The sequence below is a fragment of the Triticum urartu genome, chromosome 1A, assembly GCF_056163025.1.
Source record: "Triticum urartu cultivar PI428250 chromosome 1A, HENAU_Tu73, whole genome shotgun sequence".
Classification (NCBI taxonomy): Eukaryota; Viridiplantae; Streptophyta; class Magnoliopsida; order Poales; family Poaceae; genus Triticum; species Triticum urartu.
This window is the reverse complement of record NC_141873.1, coordinates 265,252,067-265,267,569: the sequence shown is the minus strand read 5'-3', so window position 1 is coordinate 265,267,569 and position 15,503 is coordinate 265,252,067.

The following is a 15,503-nucleotide window of genomic DNA, read 5'->3' as shown; positions in this document are numbered from 1 at the left end:
TTGAACTACATGCACATTCTCTAGTGCATATAAACTGGTTGAAAAATCAAATATGTGTCATTGGTTGCATGTTTAGGTCCCATGCAAGAAATGGGAATGAATTTCAAACACCTTGCCACCGTCAGTCGGCCACAAACATTGAGATACCTGGTTTCTAAATTCTAGTAAATCCAAAACTCGTCTGAAATTCATGAAACTTGTCATGCTATCATGGAGCGGCATCAACATGTTGTGGTAAAAAATTTGTCCCATTTGGGGTAGGTTTGGGTATAAGCTTCTCACAAACGAGAGCTTCTCACAAACGAGAGCTTCTCACAAACGAGAGCTTCTCACAACATGCACATGCTCCAGTGCATATAAATTGGTTGAAAAATCAAATCTATGTCCTTGGGTGCATGCTTAGGTCCCATGCAAGAAATGGGAATGAATTTCAAATACCAGGGCACCGTTGATTGCCGGCAAAACATTGACATGCCTGGTTTTTAAATTCTGATAAATCCAAAACTCGTCTGAAGTTCATGAAACTTGGGATGCTATCATGGAGCAGCATCAACATGCCGTGCTAAAATTTTTGTCCCATTTGGGGCAGGTTTGGGTATATGCTTGTCACAAACTGGAGTTTCTCACAACAAGCATGATGGTTTCAGTAGGGAACATACCACCTTTGGGGACGAAACGATATATATTGCCTCTTATATCTTTCAAAAAAATTCGAGTGTCAACATAGAACAACAGGAGTGTTGTCTCTAATTTTGGAATTTTTTGGGGTTTGTTTGGACATTTTTATACTTTAACTGGGTTTCCAAGCATTTTATGTGCGTAATTCAAATTTGAACTACATGCACATGCTCCAGTGCATATAAACTAGTTGAAAAATCAAATCTGTGTCCTTGGTTCCATGCTTAGGTCCCATGCAAGAAATGGGAATGAATTTCAAACACCCTGCCACCATCACTGGGCCGCAAACATTGAGATACTTGGTTTTTAAATTCTAATAAATCCAAAACTCTACTGAAATTCATGAAACTTGGCATGCTATCATGGAGCGGCATCAACATGCCATGGTAAAAAAAAATTTCCCATTTGGGACAGGTTTGGGTATAAGCTTCTCACAAACCAGATTGCCACTCGTGTTCTTGTCATTGACTCTCCTGATGGCAACTATATGTCATGGTGGATTGTGATGGACATCAGCAAGTAGCATGCTACCCAGTCATACCTACCATATTCACAACATCATTAGACATTTGTAGAAATGAATAGATAGTAGAAGAAACTTAAAAAACAAATTACATGCTTTCAAATATACTTAAATCTTATTGTGCTTACAAATGAGAATAACAAAGTATCTAGTATAAAACAACAATAAACCTGAGGTTGCTACAAATTAATCCAAATAGAAATGTGTCAAATGAAAGTCTAATCAAGTTGACCTATAAGTGACAACATAATAGAACATACATTGCAGAACTCAAGTATTATAGCAGCAGCATTTGAGGCCATATAAATCCAACAAAAAATGCATCACCAACATACGATATCCACAGCGCGGAGCCACCGCTCGTCGACCTAGCTGGTGTAAGCTTCTAATGTTAATATCTCAACAAGTTTACACATGGAACTAAATATTTACAATAGTGAACAACACTTACATGCCAAGTTAACTCCAAATGGCATGCAAAATAACTAAGAGCCATGGCGACTAATAGATCTATAGAAATAAGAGGCAAATGGTTCTGTTAAGAGGTACTGAGATGGTGGTTAGGATGTATAGGTTTACTTTGATTCGAGTGCGTAAGGATATAAAATTAACCACCAAGATCCATGGGGCCCAAATAAGTTAGTTGAGAATCACACCCTGGTGAAAAATGCGTAACTCTGAACTAGATCAACTAAATAGGTGCAGTTCAGTAGCTATTGAGCCAGCGAATGGAAATAACAGAGAAATCATAGTAGTGGAATCCAAATATGCTGAATCGCTCAGTAGAGAACTAACCCTTGGTTGATCGCGATTCAGTTCAATAACGGCCATCGTGATCGCCCTCCGAAGCTCTATTGTGCGCCATGGCTGTTACGAAGCTACCTAGACCTGCATACCGAAAACAAGAGATCATAGTCAGAAAATTAGAGTGTTAAGTTATCAAAATAAAAAGAGAGGAATCAAATCAAGAAAGAATATTTAGGATCACTTGTCAGGAGCACTATTGAGGAGGGCGACCTAGTGATGGAGCAAAGGAGTTAAAGAAAAAATGCATTGTGTCACTGTGTTGGCAAGTGCTAGCTCGGTTTGTGCCTCCAGGTTGATATAGAGTGAGCGAACACGTGGCCTTGCTACTAGTACTAGTAGGTGCACGACCAATGGTAGTACTACTACTCTAAATTGACTCACTAATATATGTGTGCAGTACACAAATAAATAGGTTTAAACATCTGTATTCTTACTATAGGACTGCCACAATGTAACAATATAATTTTCTTCTTAGATTCGGATTAAACTTATTTCTGGAGTAGATATTCACCGGGCTGCAGAAGGCAACAAGGATAGAAAAAGAAATGCCTAGAGAGAAAACTCTAAATAGAACATGTTGACATATTAATACAGTAGCAGAAATCATGTCTCCAAGACCTAGGGGGAAAGTCTAAACTGAATTAGATCTTGATAGAAGGCCACATACCACAGTGCAGCGTTTTGTCTCTACTTGGTACCCTGCAGTTTTGCCTCTACTTAGTACCCTGCAGTGTACAAGATACATAAGAAATTCAGAGAAATCTTAGTGTTAAAGATTCAGAGAGGAAGCACACACACACAACACACCGGCTGCCGCACCGATAACAGCTGGCACCACCTTGCCAGCACGCACACTCAACACACCCGTATAGTTAGAGAGAGCAGTAGCCACACTAGGCAATCGACACTAACAGTTTGGACCTTTGTTATCAATCTATATAGGAACAAAGGTGAAGCGACTGTCGATATACACGTGCATCATCAAGTACTATCTATATAGGAACAAAGGGAATTAACAGATCAATAAGATTGTAACTTGGTATATAGCGATTGGGAAAAAACTCATCAATAAGATTGTAACTTGGTATATTACTCACTGCCTCCCTCAAATACATCTGCCATTAAAAAAGGCCATCAATCGGGCGAGTCAGCAACACACTCTGAACCCAAAGACAGAATGCGAAGTAGTGGGTTAATCAAGCTCAAGCACAAATTTCCTGCTGGAACTTTTGTAAAGACAGAGAGAATGAATTCATAAGGTTATTCACTACAAGTAGAATGAACAATTTACCTAGGACTGCTATGATTTCATGCTGAAACTTACTGCTCATCGACAGGCTGCTCCTTGAATGCCAAGTACTCATAAACAGATCACAAACAGGGGGACTCTCAAACACTTCCTGCACGCACGCACAGGGGAATCAGACCAAATCAAGAGAGGTGGGTCGGGGGGCATCAGCGATGGGTTAGTGTGATCTAGGTGAAACGAGGGGCTAACCTTGGTAGAGAAGAAGGCGTTTCCGACGACGGCCCGGGGGTTGGTCGCCCGCCGCTGGATGTTGGACAGCGACAACACCACGCAACCCACAAGGTGATTTCCAAGGGGTCGGTGTGGACAGAGACGAGCTGCCGGAGAGGCGCTGTGTGGACGGAGAGGAGCCGCCGGAGATGCGCGGCGTTGGATATGATGCCGCAGCCGAAACCCTAGCCATGGCTAGGGGTCGCGGGCGAGCGCCGGAGACCGGGAGTGACGGATCCAACCATACTGGAGGACGAAGGGGTCGGAGAACAGCTCGTGGTGGAGGACGTCGTCGAAATCGCCCGGCGTTGGTCTCGGGATGAGTGGTTGAACCAGGGAGAGAGAGATTTGTTGCGAGAGGGATGGATGGGTGGGGGATTCGGCGGATCTGGTAGTTGCCGGAGCTGCGAGGTGAGGGGGAGGGAGGGCAAGTGCCAGCGGCGAGCTATGGGAGGAGGGACGCGAAGAGGTGGTGGGTGGCGGCGTTCTGTGGGAGATGAGGGAGGGGGCTGCCGAGAGGGAGGGAGGAGGGGCCGAGGAGGAGCATTTAGAGTTCTCATTTTATATGGGAACGGTTAGGCGGGTTTCAACGGGCTTTTAGCGGGCTTGCGGGGCTGTACCAGGTCGTCCATGACAGTTTTCCACATTGTCATCGAAAATCCGTCATGGATTAACAGGTTTCTTGTAGTGGTCCTTGGTTGCGTGCTTAGGTCCCATGCAAGAAATGGGAATGAATTTCAAACACCCTGCCACCGTCACTCGGCCGCAAACATTGAGATACTTGGTTTTTAAGTTCTAGTAAATCCAAAACTCGTCTGAAATTCATGAAACTTGGCATGCTATCATGGAGCAGCATCAACATGTCGTGGTAATTTTTTTGTCCCATTTGGGGCAGGTTTGGGAATAAGCTTCTCACAACAAGCGTGATGGTTTCAGTAGGGAGTGCCACCTTTGGGATGAAACAATATCCGTTGCCTCTTATTGCTTTCAAAAAATTTCTAGTGTCAACATAGAACAACAGGAGTGTTGTGTTTAATTTTGGAATTTTTGGGGGTTCGTTTGGACATTTTTACACATTAACTGGGTTTTCTAGGCATTTTGTGTGCATAATTCAAATTTGAACTACATGCACATGCTCCAGTGCATATAAATTGGTTGAAAAATCAAATCTGTGTCCTTCGGTGCATGCTTAGGTCCCATGCAAGAAATGGGAATGAATTTCAAACACGAGGGCACTATTGATTGCTGGCAAAATGTTGAGATACTTTGTTTTTAAATTCTAGCAAATCCAAAACTCATCTGAAATTCATGAAACTTGGATGCTATAATGGAATGGCACCCGACATGCTGTGGTATTTTTCGTGTCCATTTTGAGAGAAGGCGCACTCGAATAACAGCCAACAAAGGCATTTTGAAACAAATAGCTGCCACCATAACATCTCAAATGTTTTGTATAATTTAAATTGTGCGTGTTCTGTTAACCATTCACATGACGCCGCGCCTCACTCTTTTAATGGCTAGAAGGTGCGGTGTGGACAGGTGCTTGAGTGCTTGACTAAACGGCAGGCATGCGAGCTGTACTCCAATGCGGAGGCCCAGCGGGAAGCGTGCGAGCTGTACCCCGCGCACGCTCCCCGGGAAGCGATCCCTTTAACTTCCATGGCCGCCCGCCTTGCTCGCGTCCTCTACATTAATGGCGCCCAAGCTGTAGTTTCATACGGTTTTTAAATATAAAACACTCATCGCAAACATTTTAGTTAGAACACCCGTATGCAAAACTGACAACTTGCCGAGGAAGCCAAGGGAAAATGTGCCTAGCAGGATTTGTGCCGCTCTTGATCGCAAATGTTTTAGTTAGAACACTGATAACCCACAAGTATAGGGGATCAATTATAGCCTCTTTCGACAAGTAAGAGTGTCGAACCCAACGAGGAGCTAAAGGTATAACAAATATTCCCTCAAGTTTTATCGACCACCAATACAACTCTACGCACGCTTGACGTTCACTTTACCTAGAACAAGTATAAAACTAGAAGTACTTTGTAGGGGTAACGGGATAGGTTTGCAAGAATATAAAGAGCACGTAAATAAACACTAGGGTCTGTTTTAGGTAAAGAAGCACTAAAGTTAGTATAGCGAGTGTGGAAAACTGGTGGTAGGAGTTGCGAAATTGTCCTTAAGCAATTGACTACTTTACTAGACCGATAGCAAGTTTTATGTGGGAGAGGCCACTGCTAGCATGTCATCCCTGACTTGGAATTCTATGCACTTATGATTGGAACTATTAGCAAGCATCCGCAAATACTAATGATCATTAAGGTAAAACCCAACCATAGAATTAAGATGTATTGGTCCCCCTTCAATCCCGTATGCATCAATTTCTATGCTAGGTTGAAGCTTCTGTCACTCTTGCCCTCCAATACATAGTCCTATCAACATACAACTAACCCTATGGTGTGATCCACACGCGCGCTCATATGATGGGCACCAAAGGACAGCAACATGACCACAAGCAAATTAAACCAATCATAGCAATTCACCAATTACCGATAGGACAACGAAAATCTACTCAGACATCATAGGATGGCAACACATCATTGGATAATAATATGAAGCATAAAGCACCATGTTCAAGTAGAGGGTACAACGGGTTGAGGGAGAGTGGACCACCATACATAGATGGGTGAAGGTGATGAAGACATTGGTGAAGATGACAGAGGTGTTGGTGTAGATCATTGTCGCGATGATGGCCCCGGCGGCGTTCCGGCACCACCGGGAGAGACGGGGAGAGGGGACCCCTCCTTCTTCTTCCTTGACCTTCCCCCTAGATGGCAGAAGGATTTACCCCTGGTCCATGGCTTCCATGGCGGTGGAGGGGCGAGAGCCCCTCCAAGATCGGATCTGTCTCTCTTTGTTTCTGCTTCCAGATTCTGGCCTTTCACAGTTTCTTATATTCCCGGAAATCCGTAACTCCGATTGGGCTGAAATTTTAACATGATTTGTATCTGGATATTGTCTTTCTTGAGGCGAAAGAAGGGCACCAACCGCCCTACGGGGTGTCCCCGAGGGTCAGGGGAGCGCCCACCCCCCTGGGGCACGCTCCCTGCCTCGTGGCCCCCTCGGGCATCGTCTTGCGTTGATTCTTCTTCCCAAAAATCACATATATTACAAAAAAATCTCTGTAAGTTTTTATCCCATTTGGACTCTGTTTGATATGGATTTTCTGCGAAACAAAAAACATGCAACAAACAGGAACTGGCACTGGGCACTGGATCAATATGTTAGTCCCAAAAATAGTATAAAAAGTTGCCAAAAGTCTATGAAAGTTGTATAATATTATAGATACGACGGAGACGTATCGGCATCCCCAAGCTTAATTCCTGCTCGTCCTCAAGTAGGTAAATGACAAAGAAGATAATTTTTGATGTGGAATGCTACCTAGCATAATCTTGATCATGTAATATAATCATGGCATGAGTATTAAGACACGAGTGATTCAAAGCAATAGTCTATCATTTGACATTAAGACAATAATACTTTAAGTGTAATAATAAAGCAATCATGTCTTTTCAAAATAACATGGCCAAAGAAAGTTATCCCTACAAAATCATATGGTCTGGCTATGCTCCATCTTCACCACACAAAGTATTCAAATCATACACAACCCCGATGACAAGCCAAGCAATTGTTTCATACTTTTGATGTTCTAAAACCTTTTCAACTTTCACACAATACATGAGCGTGAGCCATGGATATAGCAGTATAGGTGGAATGGAATATGATGGTGGAGGTTGTGTGGAGAAGACAAAAATGGAGAAAGTCTCACATCAACGCGGCTAATCAACGGGCTATGGAGATGCCCATCGATTGATGTCAATGTGAGGAGTAGCGATTGCCATGCAACAGATGCACTAGAGCTAAGTGTATGAAATCTCAAACTGAAACTAAGTGGGCGTGCATCCAACTTGCTTGCTCACGAAGACCTAGGGCACTTGAGGAAGCCCATCCTTGGAATATACAAGCCAAGTTCTATAATGAAAATTCCACTAGTATATAAAAGTGATAACTCAAGAGACTCTCTATATGAAGAACATGGTGCTACTCTAAAGCACAAGTGTGGTAAAAGGATAGTAACATTGTCCCTTCTCTCTTTTCTCATTTTTTGTGTTTTTTGCTGGCTTCTTTGGCCTCTTTTATTTTTCTGTGGGCTTCTTTGGCCTCTTTTTTTGTAAAGTCTGGAGACTCATCCCAACTTGTGAGGGAATCATAGCTTCCATCATCCTTTCCTCACAGGGGATAATGCTCTAATAATGATGATCATCACACTTTTATTTACTTAAAACTCAATATTATAACGATACTAGAACAAAATATGACTATATGAATGCCTCCGGCGATGTACCGGGATGTGCAATGATCTAGCGTAGCAAAGATATAAAAAACGGGCAAGCCACGAAAATATCATGCTAGCTATCTTACGATCATGCAAAGCAATATGACAATGAATGCTCAAGTCATGTATATGATGATGATGGAAGTTGCATGGCAATATATCTCGGAATGGCTATGGAAATTCCATAATAGGTAGGTATGGTGGCTGTTTTAAGGAAAATATAAGAAGGCTTATGTGTGATAGAGCGTATCTTATCACGGGGTTTGGATGCGTCGGCGAAGTTTGCACCAACTCTCGAGGTGAGAAAGGACAATGCACAGTACCGAAGAGGCTAGCATGATGGAAGGGTGAGAGTGCGTATAATCCATGGACTCAACATTAGTCATAAAGAACTCATATACTTATTGCAAAAGTCTATTAGTCATCGAAACAAAGTACTACGCGCATGCTCCTGGGGTATAGATTGGTTGGAAAAGACCATCGATCGTCCCTGACCGCCACTCATAAGGAAGACAATCAACAAATACCTCGTGCTCCAACTTCGTTACATAACGGTTCACCATATGTGCATGCTACAGGAATCACAAACTTCAACACAACTATTTCTACAATCCACAACTACCCACTAGAATGACTCTAATATCACCATCTTTATATCGCAAAACTATTGCAAGGAATCAAACATATCATATTCAGTGATCTACAAGTTTTATGTAGGATTTTATGACTAACCATGTGAATGACCAATTCCTGTCAACTCTCTAAATAGATATAAGTGAAGCAAGAAAGTTTAATTCCTTCTACAAAATATATGCCCATGCTCTAACAAATATAAGTGAAGCAAAAGAGCATTCTACAGATGGCGGTTTTCTATGTGTAGGGAAACAGGCAATCCAAACTTCAAATGATATAAGCAACGCCCATGAAGCATTCTATAAAGCCATACTCAGAAGATATACGTGAAGTGCAAAGAGCATTCTATAAATCAAACATGTACTATCTCATACCAGAATGGTGCATCAAATAAAAGTGAAAACTAAATGCAAAAGACGCTCCAAGATTTGCACATATCACATGAACGAAACGAAGACGAAAACATACCAATACTTGTTGAAGCAAGATGGGATGCCTTCCGGGGAATCCCCAAGCTTAGACGCTTGAGTCTCCTTAAATATTTACTTGAGGTGCCTTGGGCATCCCCAAGCTTGATCTCTTGCCTGTCCTCCTTCTCCTCATCTCGAGACCTCCTCGATCGTTGATCACTTCATCCACACAAAACTCAACAGAAAGCTCGGTAAGATCCGTTAGTATAATAAAGCAAATCACTACTCTAAGTAATGTTGCAAACCAATTCATATTTTGTTTTTGCATTGTAGCTACTGTAATATAACTTTTCCATGGCTTAATCCACTGATAGAAATTGATAGTTTCATCAAAACAAGCAAACGATGCATCAAAAACTGAATCTGTCTTAAACAGGACAGTCTGTAGTAATCTGAACATTCACCATACTTCTGTTACTCCAAAAATTCTGAACAAATTAGGAAAAATAAACAATTTGTATAGAAAGACAGTGAAAAAAGTTTCAGAACCGTTTGACATTCCAGTAAAAACTGTAAAATCGCGCACTACAGCCAAAGTTTCTGTTTTCCACCGCACAAACCAACAAGCAATGTAAACATCCTAAAGGCAAATCTTGGCACATTATTTTTATGATACAATGGATTTGTACAAGGGGATAGTTATTTTTGTTGAAAAGTTTCTGTAATCATGGGTCACAAAGTTTCCATGGGCATGAACAAAGTTAAAGGCTAGCTCCCACTTTAACAATGCTCATCTTTCTCACTTTCGCTTTTCTTTTTGAAAAAGTTTTAGGTTCCCCTCTTTATTTTCTTGTTTTTAAAATTTATAAAAGCGCACAACATAAATAAATGACTCTCTAAAACTTCCGGGTTGTCTCCCTGGCAGTGATTTCTTTAAAGCCATTAAGCTAGGCATATAGTGCTCAAGTAATGGATCCACCCGGATACCAAGGTATATCAAAGCCAATTTTAATTAACAATGATTTGTGATTTAGTAGTGAGCACAAAGTAAGATATATCATGCAAAAACAAAGTCTAACTCTCTTCCTATGCATCGGCATGTCATAAAAGAACTATTCATTCACACATAGTAAAGGCCAATGCATAGTATAAACAGTTTCTTGCAGTTTTATTATATTGGAAACATGGAGAGGCGGAGATGTAGTTCCTCTCTCATAATAATTGCAAGTAGGATCAGCAAGCACATGCATATTATATCTATCAAAATAATCATGTGTAGTAGTAAAATGCAACCCATCAATATAATCCTTAATAGGGGCAAACTTCTCCGATATAGTGTAGTCGGGAGAATTCAAAAAGATAATAGGACTATCATGCGTGGGTGCAATAGCAACAATTTCATGTTTAACATAAGAAACTATAGCAAGTTCATCTCCATAAGCATAATTCATATTGGCATCTTGGCCAAGCATATCAAGCATCATCGAAAAGGGATATTTCAAAAGAATCAAAGGATCATAACAATCATCATAGCATTCGTCCTTCGGTAAATTCGAAGGGAAATTAAACAATGTATGGGATAAAGAGTTACTCTCATTAGATGGTGGGAACGGGTGATCAATCCGCTCTTCCTCCTTTTGTTCTTCGCACTCCTCCTCGTCTTTTTCACCCAATGAGCTCACAATGTCATTAATTTCTTCTTCCATAGACTCCTACAAAATATTAATCTCTTCTTGGACAACGAAGGAGTCCTCAATATATGGGTTAATATAGGGATTGGAAGCATAATTATCATAGCAATATTTAAGTATGGCCAAATTTTCAGATTTGTAGAGAATAGTATCACACTCTTCAATAAAAGAAGCTATTTCACAAGTACCCCTAAAAGCAACAAATTCTTCAATTTGTTGAACATCATAGTAATTATAAACACCCTTAGTATACGAAGATACGACTCCATTATCACTAAACTCACATTGGTAAGGAAGGTGTTTCTTAGGGTATTTAGAACAACAAGTACAATCATATATTTCACATAAATTCCAAGCATAGCACTGCAAACGATGAATTTGATCCAGTAAAAGTTTCCCTTTTTTAGATATGCGGTGTCGCACATAACAAGCATGCTCATCTAAAGATTTGCCCTCGACTAAGCTAGTTGGGGTTTCAGCCCGAGCACATAGGGATCGAAGATGATCCAAGTAAAAAGCTTCAGTAGTGTGATATATTTTGAGTGGTTCTTCAACAATTGGTTCAGTAGGTACCACTAATGTTTTTGGTATTTTGCATGTCCTACCCATAACTAAAGATAGAAAACAAGAGCACAAAATAAAAAGTACTTAGTGATAAAGCAAACAAGCACACACGAGATTATTCACCCCACGCTATAACTCCCCGGCAATGGCGCCAGAAAAAGGTCTTGATAACCCACAAGTATAAGGGATCAATTGTAGCCTCTTTTGATAAGTAAGAGTGTCGAACCCAATAAGGAGCTAAAGGTAGAACAAATATTCCCTCAAGTTTTATCGACCACCGATACAAGTCTACGCACGCTTGACGTTCACTTTACCTAGAACAAGTATAAAACTAGAAGTACTTTGTAGGTGTAACGGGATAGGTTTGCAAGAATATAAAGAGCACGTAAATAAAAACTAGGGGCTGTTTTAGGTAAAGAAGCGATAAAGTTAGTATAGCAAGTGTGGAAAAGTGGTGGTAGGAGTTGCGAAATTGTCCCTAAGCAATTGACTACTTTACTAGACCGATAGCAAGTTTTATGTGGGAGAGGCCACTGCTAGCATGTCATCCCTAACTTGGAATTCTATGCACTTATGAATGGAACTATTATCAAGCATCCGCAACTACTAACGTTCATTAAGGTAAAACCCAACCATAGCATTAAGATATATTGGTCCCCTTTCAATCCTGTATGCATCAATTTCTATGCTAGGTTGAAGCTTCTGTCACTCTTGCCCTCCAATACATAGTCCTATCAACATACAACTAACCCTATGGTGTGATCCACATGTGCGCTCATATGATGGGCACCAAAGGACAGCAACACAACCACAAGCAAATTAAACCAATCATAGCAATTCACCAATTACCGATAGGACAAAGAAAATCTACTCAGACATCATAGGATGGCAACACATCATTGGATAATAATATGAAGCATAAAGCACCATGTTCAAGTAGAGGGTACAGCGGGTTTCGGTAGAGTGGACCGCTATAGATAGATGGGGGAAGGTGATGAAGACGTTGGTGAAGATGGCGGAGGTGTTGGTGTAGATCGTTGTCGCGATGATGGCCCTGGCGTCGTTCCGGCGCCACCGAGAGAGAGGGGAGAGGTGCCTCCTCCTTCTTCTTCTTCCTTGACCTTCCCCCTAGATGGGAGAATGTTTTACCCCCTGGTCCATGGCTTCCATGGCGGCGGAGGGGCGAGGGCCCTCCGAGATTGGATCTGTCTCTCTCTGTTTCTGCTTCCAGATTCTGGCCTTTCACCGTTTCTTATATTCCTAGAGATCCGTAACTCCAATTGGGCTGAAATTTCAACATGATTTGTATCCGGATATTGGCTTTCTTGCGGCAAAAGAAGGGTACTAACCGCCTTACGGGGTGGCCACGAGAGCCAGGGGCGCACCCACCCCCTAGGGCGCGCCCCCTGCCTCATGGCCCCCTCGGGCATCGTCTGCGTTGATTCTTCTTCCCAAAAATCGCATATATTCCAAAAAAATCTCCTTAAGTTTTTTTCCCGTTTGGACTCCGTTCGATATGGATTTTCTGCGAAACAAAAAACATGCAACAAACAGGAACTGGCACTAGGCACTGGATCAATATGTTAGTCCCAAAAATAGTATAAAAAGTTGCCAAAAGTCTATGAAAGTTGTATAATATTGGCATGGAACAATAAAAAACTATAGATACGACAGAGACGTATCAGCATCCCCAAGCTTAATTCCTGCTCATCCTCGAGTAGGTAAATGATAAAAAAGACAATTTTTGATGTGGAATTCTACCTAGCATAATCTTGATCATGTGATTTAATCATGGCGTGAGTATTAAGACACGAGTGATTCAAAGCAATAGTCTATCATTTGACATTAAGACAATAATACTTCAAGCATACTAATAAAGCAATCATGTCTTTCCAAAATACCATGGCCAAAGAAAGTTATCCCTACAAAATCATATGGTCTGGCTATGCTCCATCTTCACCACACAATGTATTCAAAGCAGGCATGTCACACCCACAATGAGGCTATATCTCCCACGTGTCGGGGCACGATTTAGAGGCATAGCCTCATGGTAGGTTTGTCGCAAGAGGGGTAATCTTCACACAATCCCAAGTACTAAATAAGAAAGGGATAAAGAGTTGGCTTACAATCGCCACTTCACACAAATACAAGTTAAACATACACCATCCAGAATACAATCAAGGTTCGACTACGGAACCAAAATAAAAGAAGACAGTCCCAAATGCTAGATCCCCGATCATCCCAACTGGGCACCACTACTGATCATCCAGAAAAGGCACATAACAACGATCAAGATCTTCATCGAGCTCCCACTTGAGCTCGGTTGCGCCACCTGCACTGGTATCATCGTCACCTGCAACTGTTTGGAAGTATCTGTGAGTCACGAGGACTCAGCAATCTCACACCCGCGAGATCAAGACTATTTAAGCTTATGGGTAGGATAGGGTAATGAGGTGGAGCTGCAGCAAGCACTAAGCATATATGGTGGATACATATGCAAATAAGAGCAAGAAGAGAAGCAACGCATCAGTCATGAACTAGAAGTTATCAAGAAGTGATCCTGAAACTACTTACGTTCAAGCATAACACAAGAACCATGTTCACTTCCCGGACTCCGCTGAAGAGAGACCATGACGGTTACACACGCGATTGATGCATTTTAATTAAGTCAAGTGTCAAGTTCTCTACAACCGGACATTAACAAATTCCCATCTGCAACATAACCGCAGGCACGGCTCTCGAAAGTTTAAACCCTACAAGGCTGTCCCAACTTAGCCCATCACAAGCTCTCACGGTCAACGAAGGATATTACTTCTCCCAGGAAGACCCGATCAGTCTCGGAATCCCGGTTACAAGAAATTTCGACACTGGTAAAACAAGACCAGCAAAGCCGCCCGATGTGCCGACAATCCCGATAGGAGCTGCACATATCTCGTTCTCAGGGCAACACCGGATGAGAAATTCGTACAACTAAAATAAAACCTCAAGTTTCCCCGAGGTATTGCTGCAAGGCGCTCTAGTTCGGACCAACATTTAGAGAAGCACTGGCCCGGGGGGGGGGGTTAAAATAAAGATGACCCTCGGGTTGGCCGACCCAAGGGAAGTGTAATAGTTTGTTAGGAAAATGTAAAACCATGGTTGGGCCTTGCTGGAGGAGTTTTATTCAAAGCGAAGTGTCAAGGGGTTCCCATAACACCCAATGGCGTAAGGAATGCAAAATCAAGGAACATAACACCGATATGACGGAAACTAAGGCGGCAAGAGTGGAACAAAACACCAGGAATAAGGTCGAGCCTTCCACCCTTTACCAAGTATATAGATGCATTAATTAAAATAAGAGGTATTGTGATATCCCAACATATCCATGTTCCAACACGGAACAAACTTCAACTTCACCTGCAACTAGCAACGCTATAAGAGGGGCTGAGCAAAAGCGGTAACATAGCCAAGCAGCGGTTTGCTAGGAAGGTGGGTTAGAGGCTTGACATGGCAATATGGGAGGCATGATATAACAAGTGGTAGGTAGCGTGACATAGCGATAGAATGAACAACTAGCAAGCAAAGATAGAAGTGGTTTCGAGGGTATGGTCATCTTGCTTGAAATCCCGCAAGGAAGAAGAACGAGTCCAAGAAGAAGACAAACGGACAGAGTCGAACGAATCCTCACAACTCCGGAATGAAAACGAAGCTAACGAGAGAGGCAACCCGGAAATAAGAAAGCAACATAGTAAACAACCATCACATAAACATGACATGATGCACAAAAAAGTATGATGCATGTCCGATTTAATGAAACATGGCATGGCAAAGTGCAGAAGCAAAACTACAAGTTAAGTGGAGCTCAATATGCAACGAGTTGCATATTGACGGATCACCACATTCAAGTTATTTAGTTCGATCTCGTTCATGTACCCAACAATATTAAATGTTGGTTAACATGGCAAGTGGTGAAGCATATGAAAACTACCTATCTAGGCAAGTTTAAATGAGGCCGGGACAACAAAAAACAAGTCCGGAAAAATCCTCATGTGCATATTTTAAAGTTGGTACTGTTCTGCCCTATACACAATTTTAGAGTTATTGAACATGCAAAGTAAAGTCACCATGTTAAACTAGGCATTTTTCTACCCCATTTACATATAAAGTTTATTTAAATCCAAGCTACGGTTATTTAGTTATGAAATAAAGCATTTTAGCATGGCATTTAGCAAAATAAACACAAACAACAATTTAAACATTTTAAACATGGATGAAAGTTGGAAATTATTAATCTACACAAAATTCT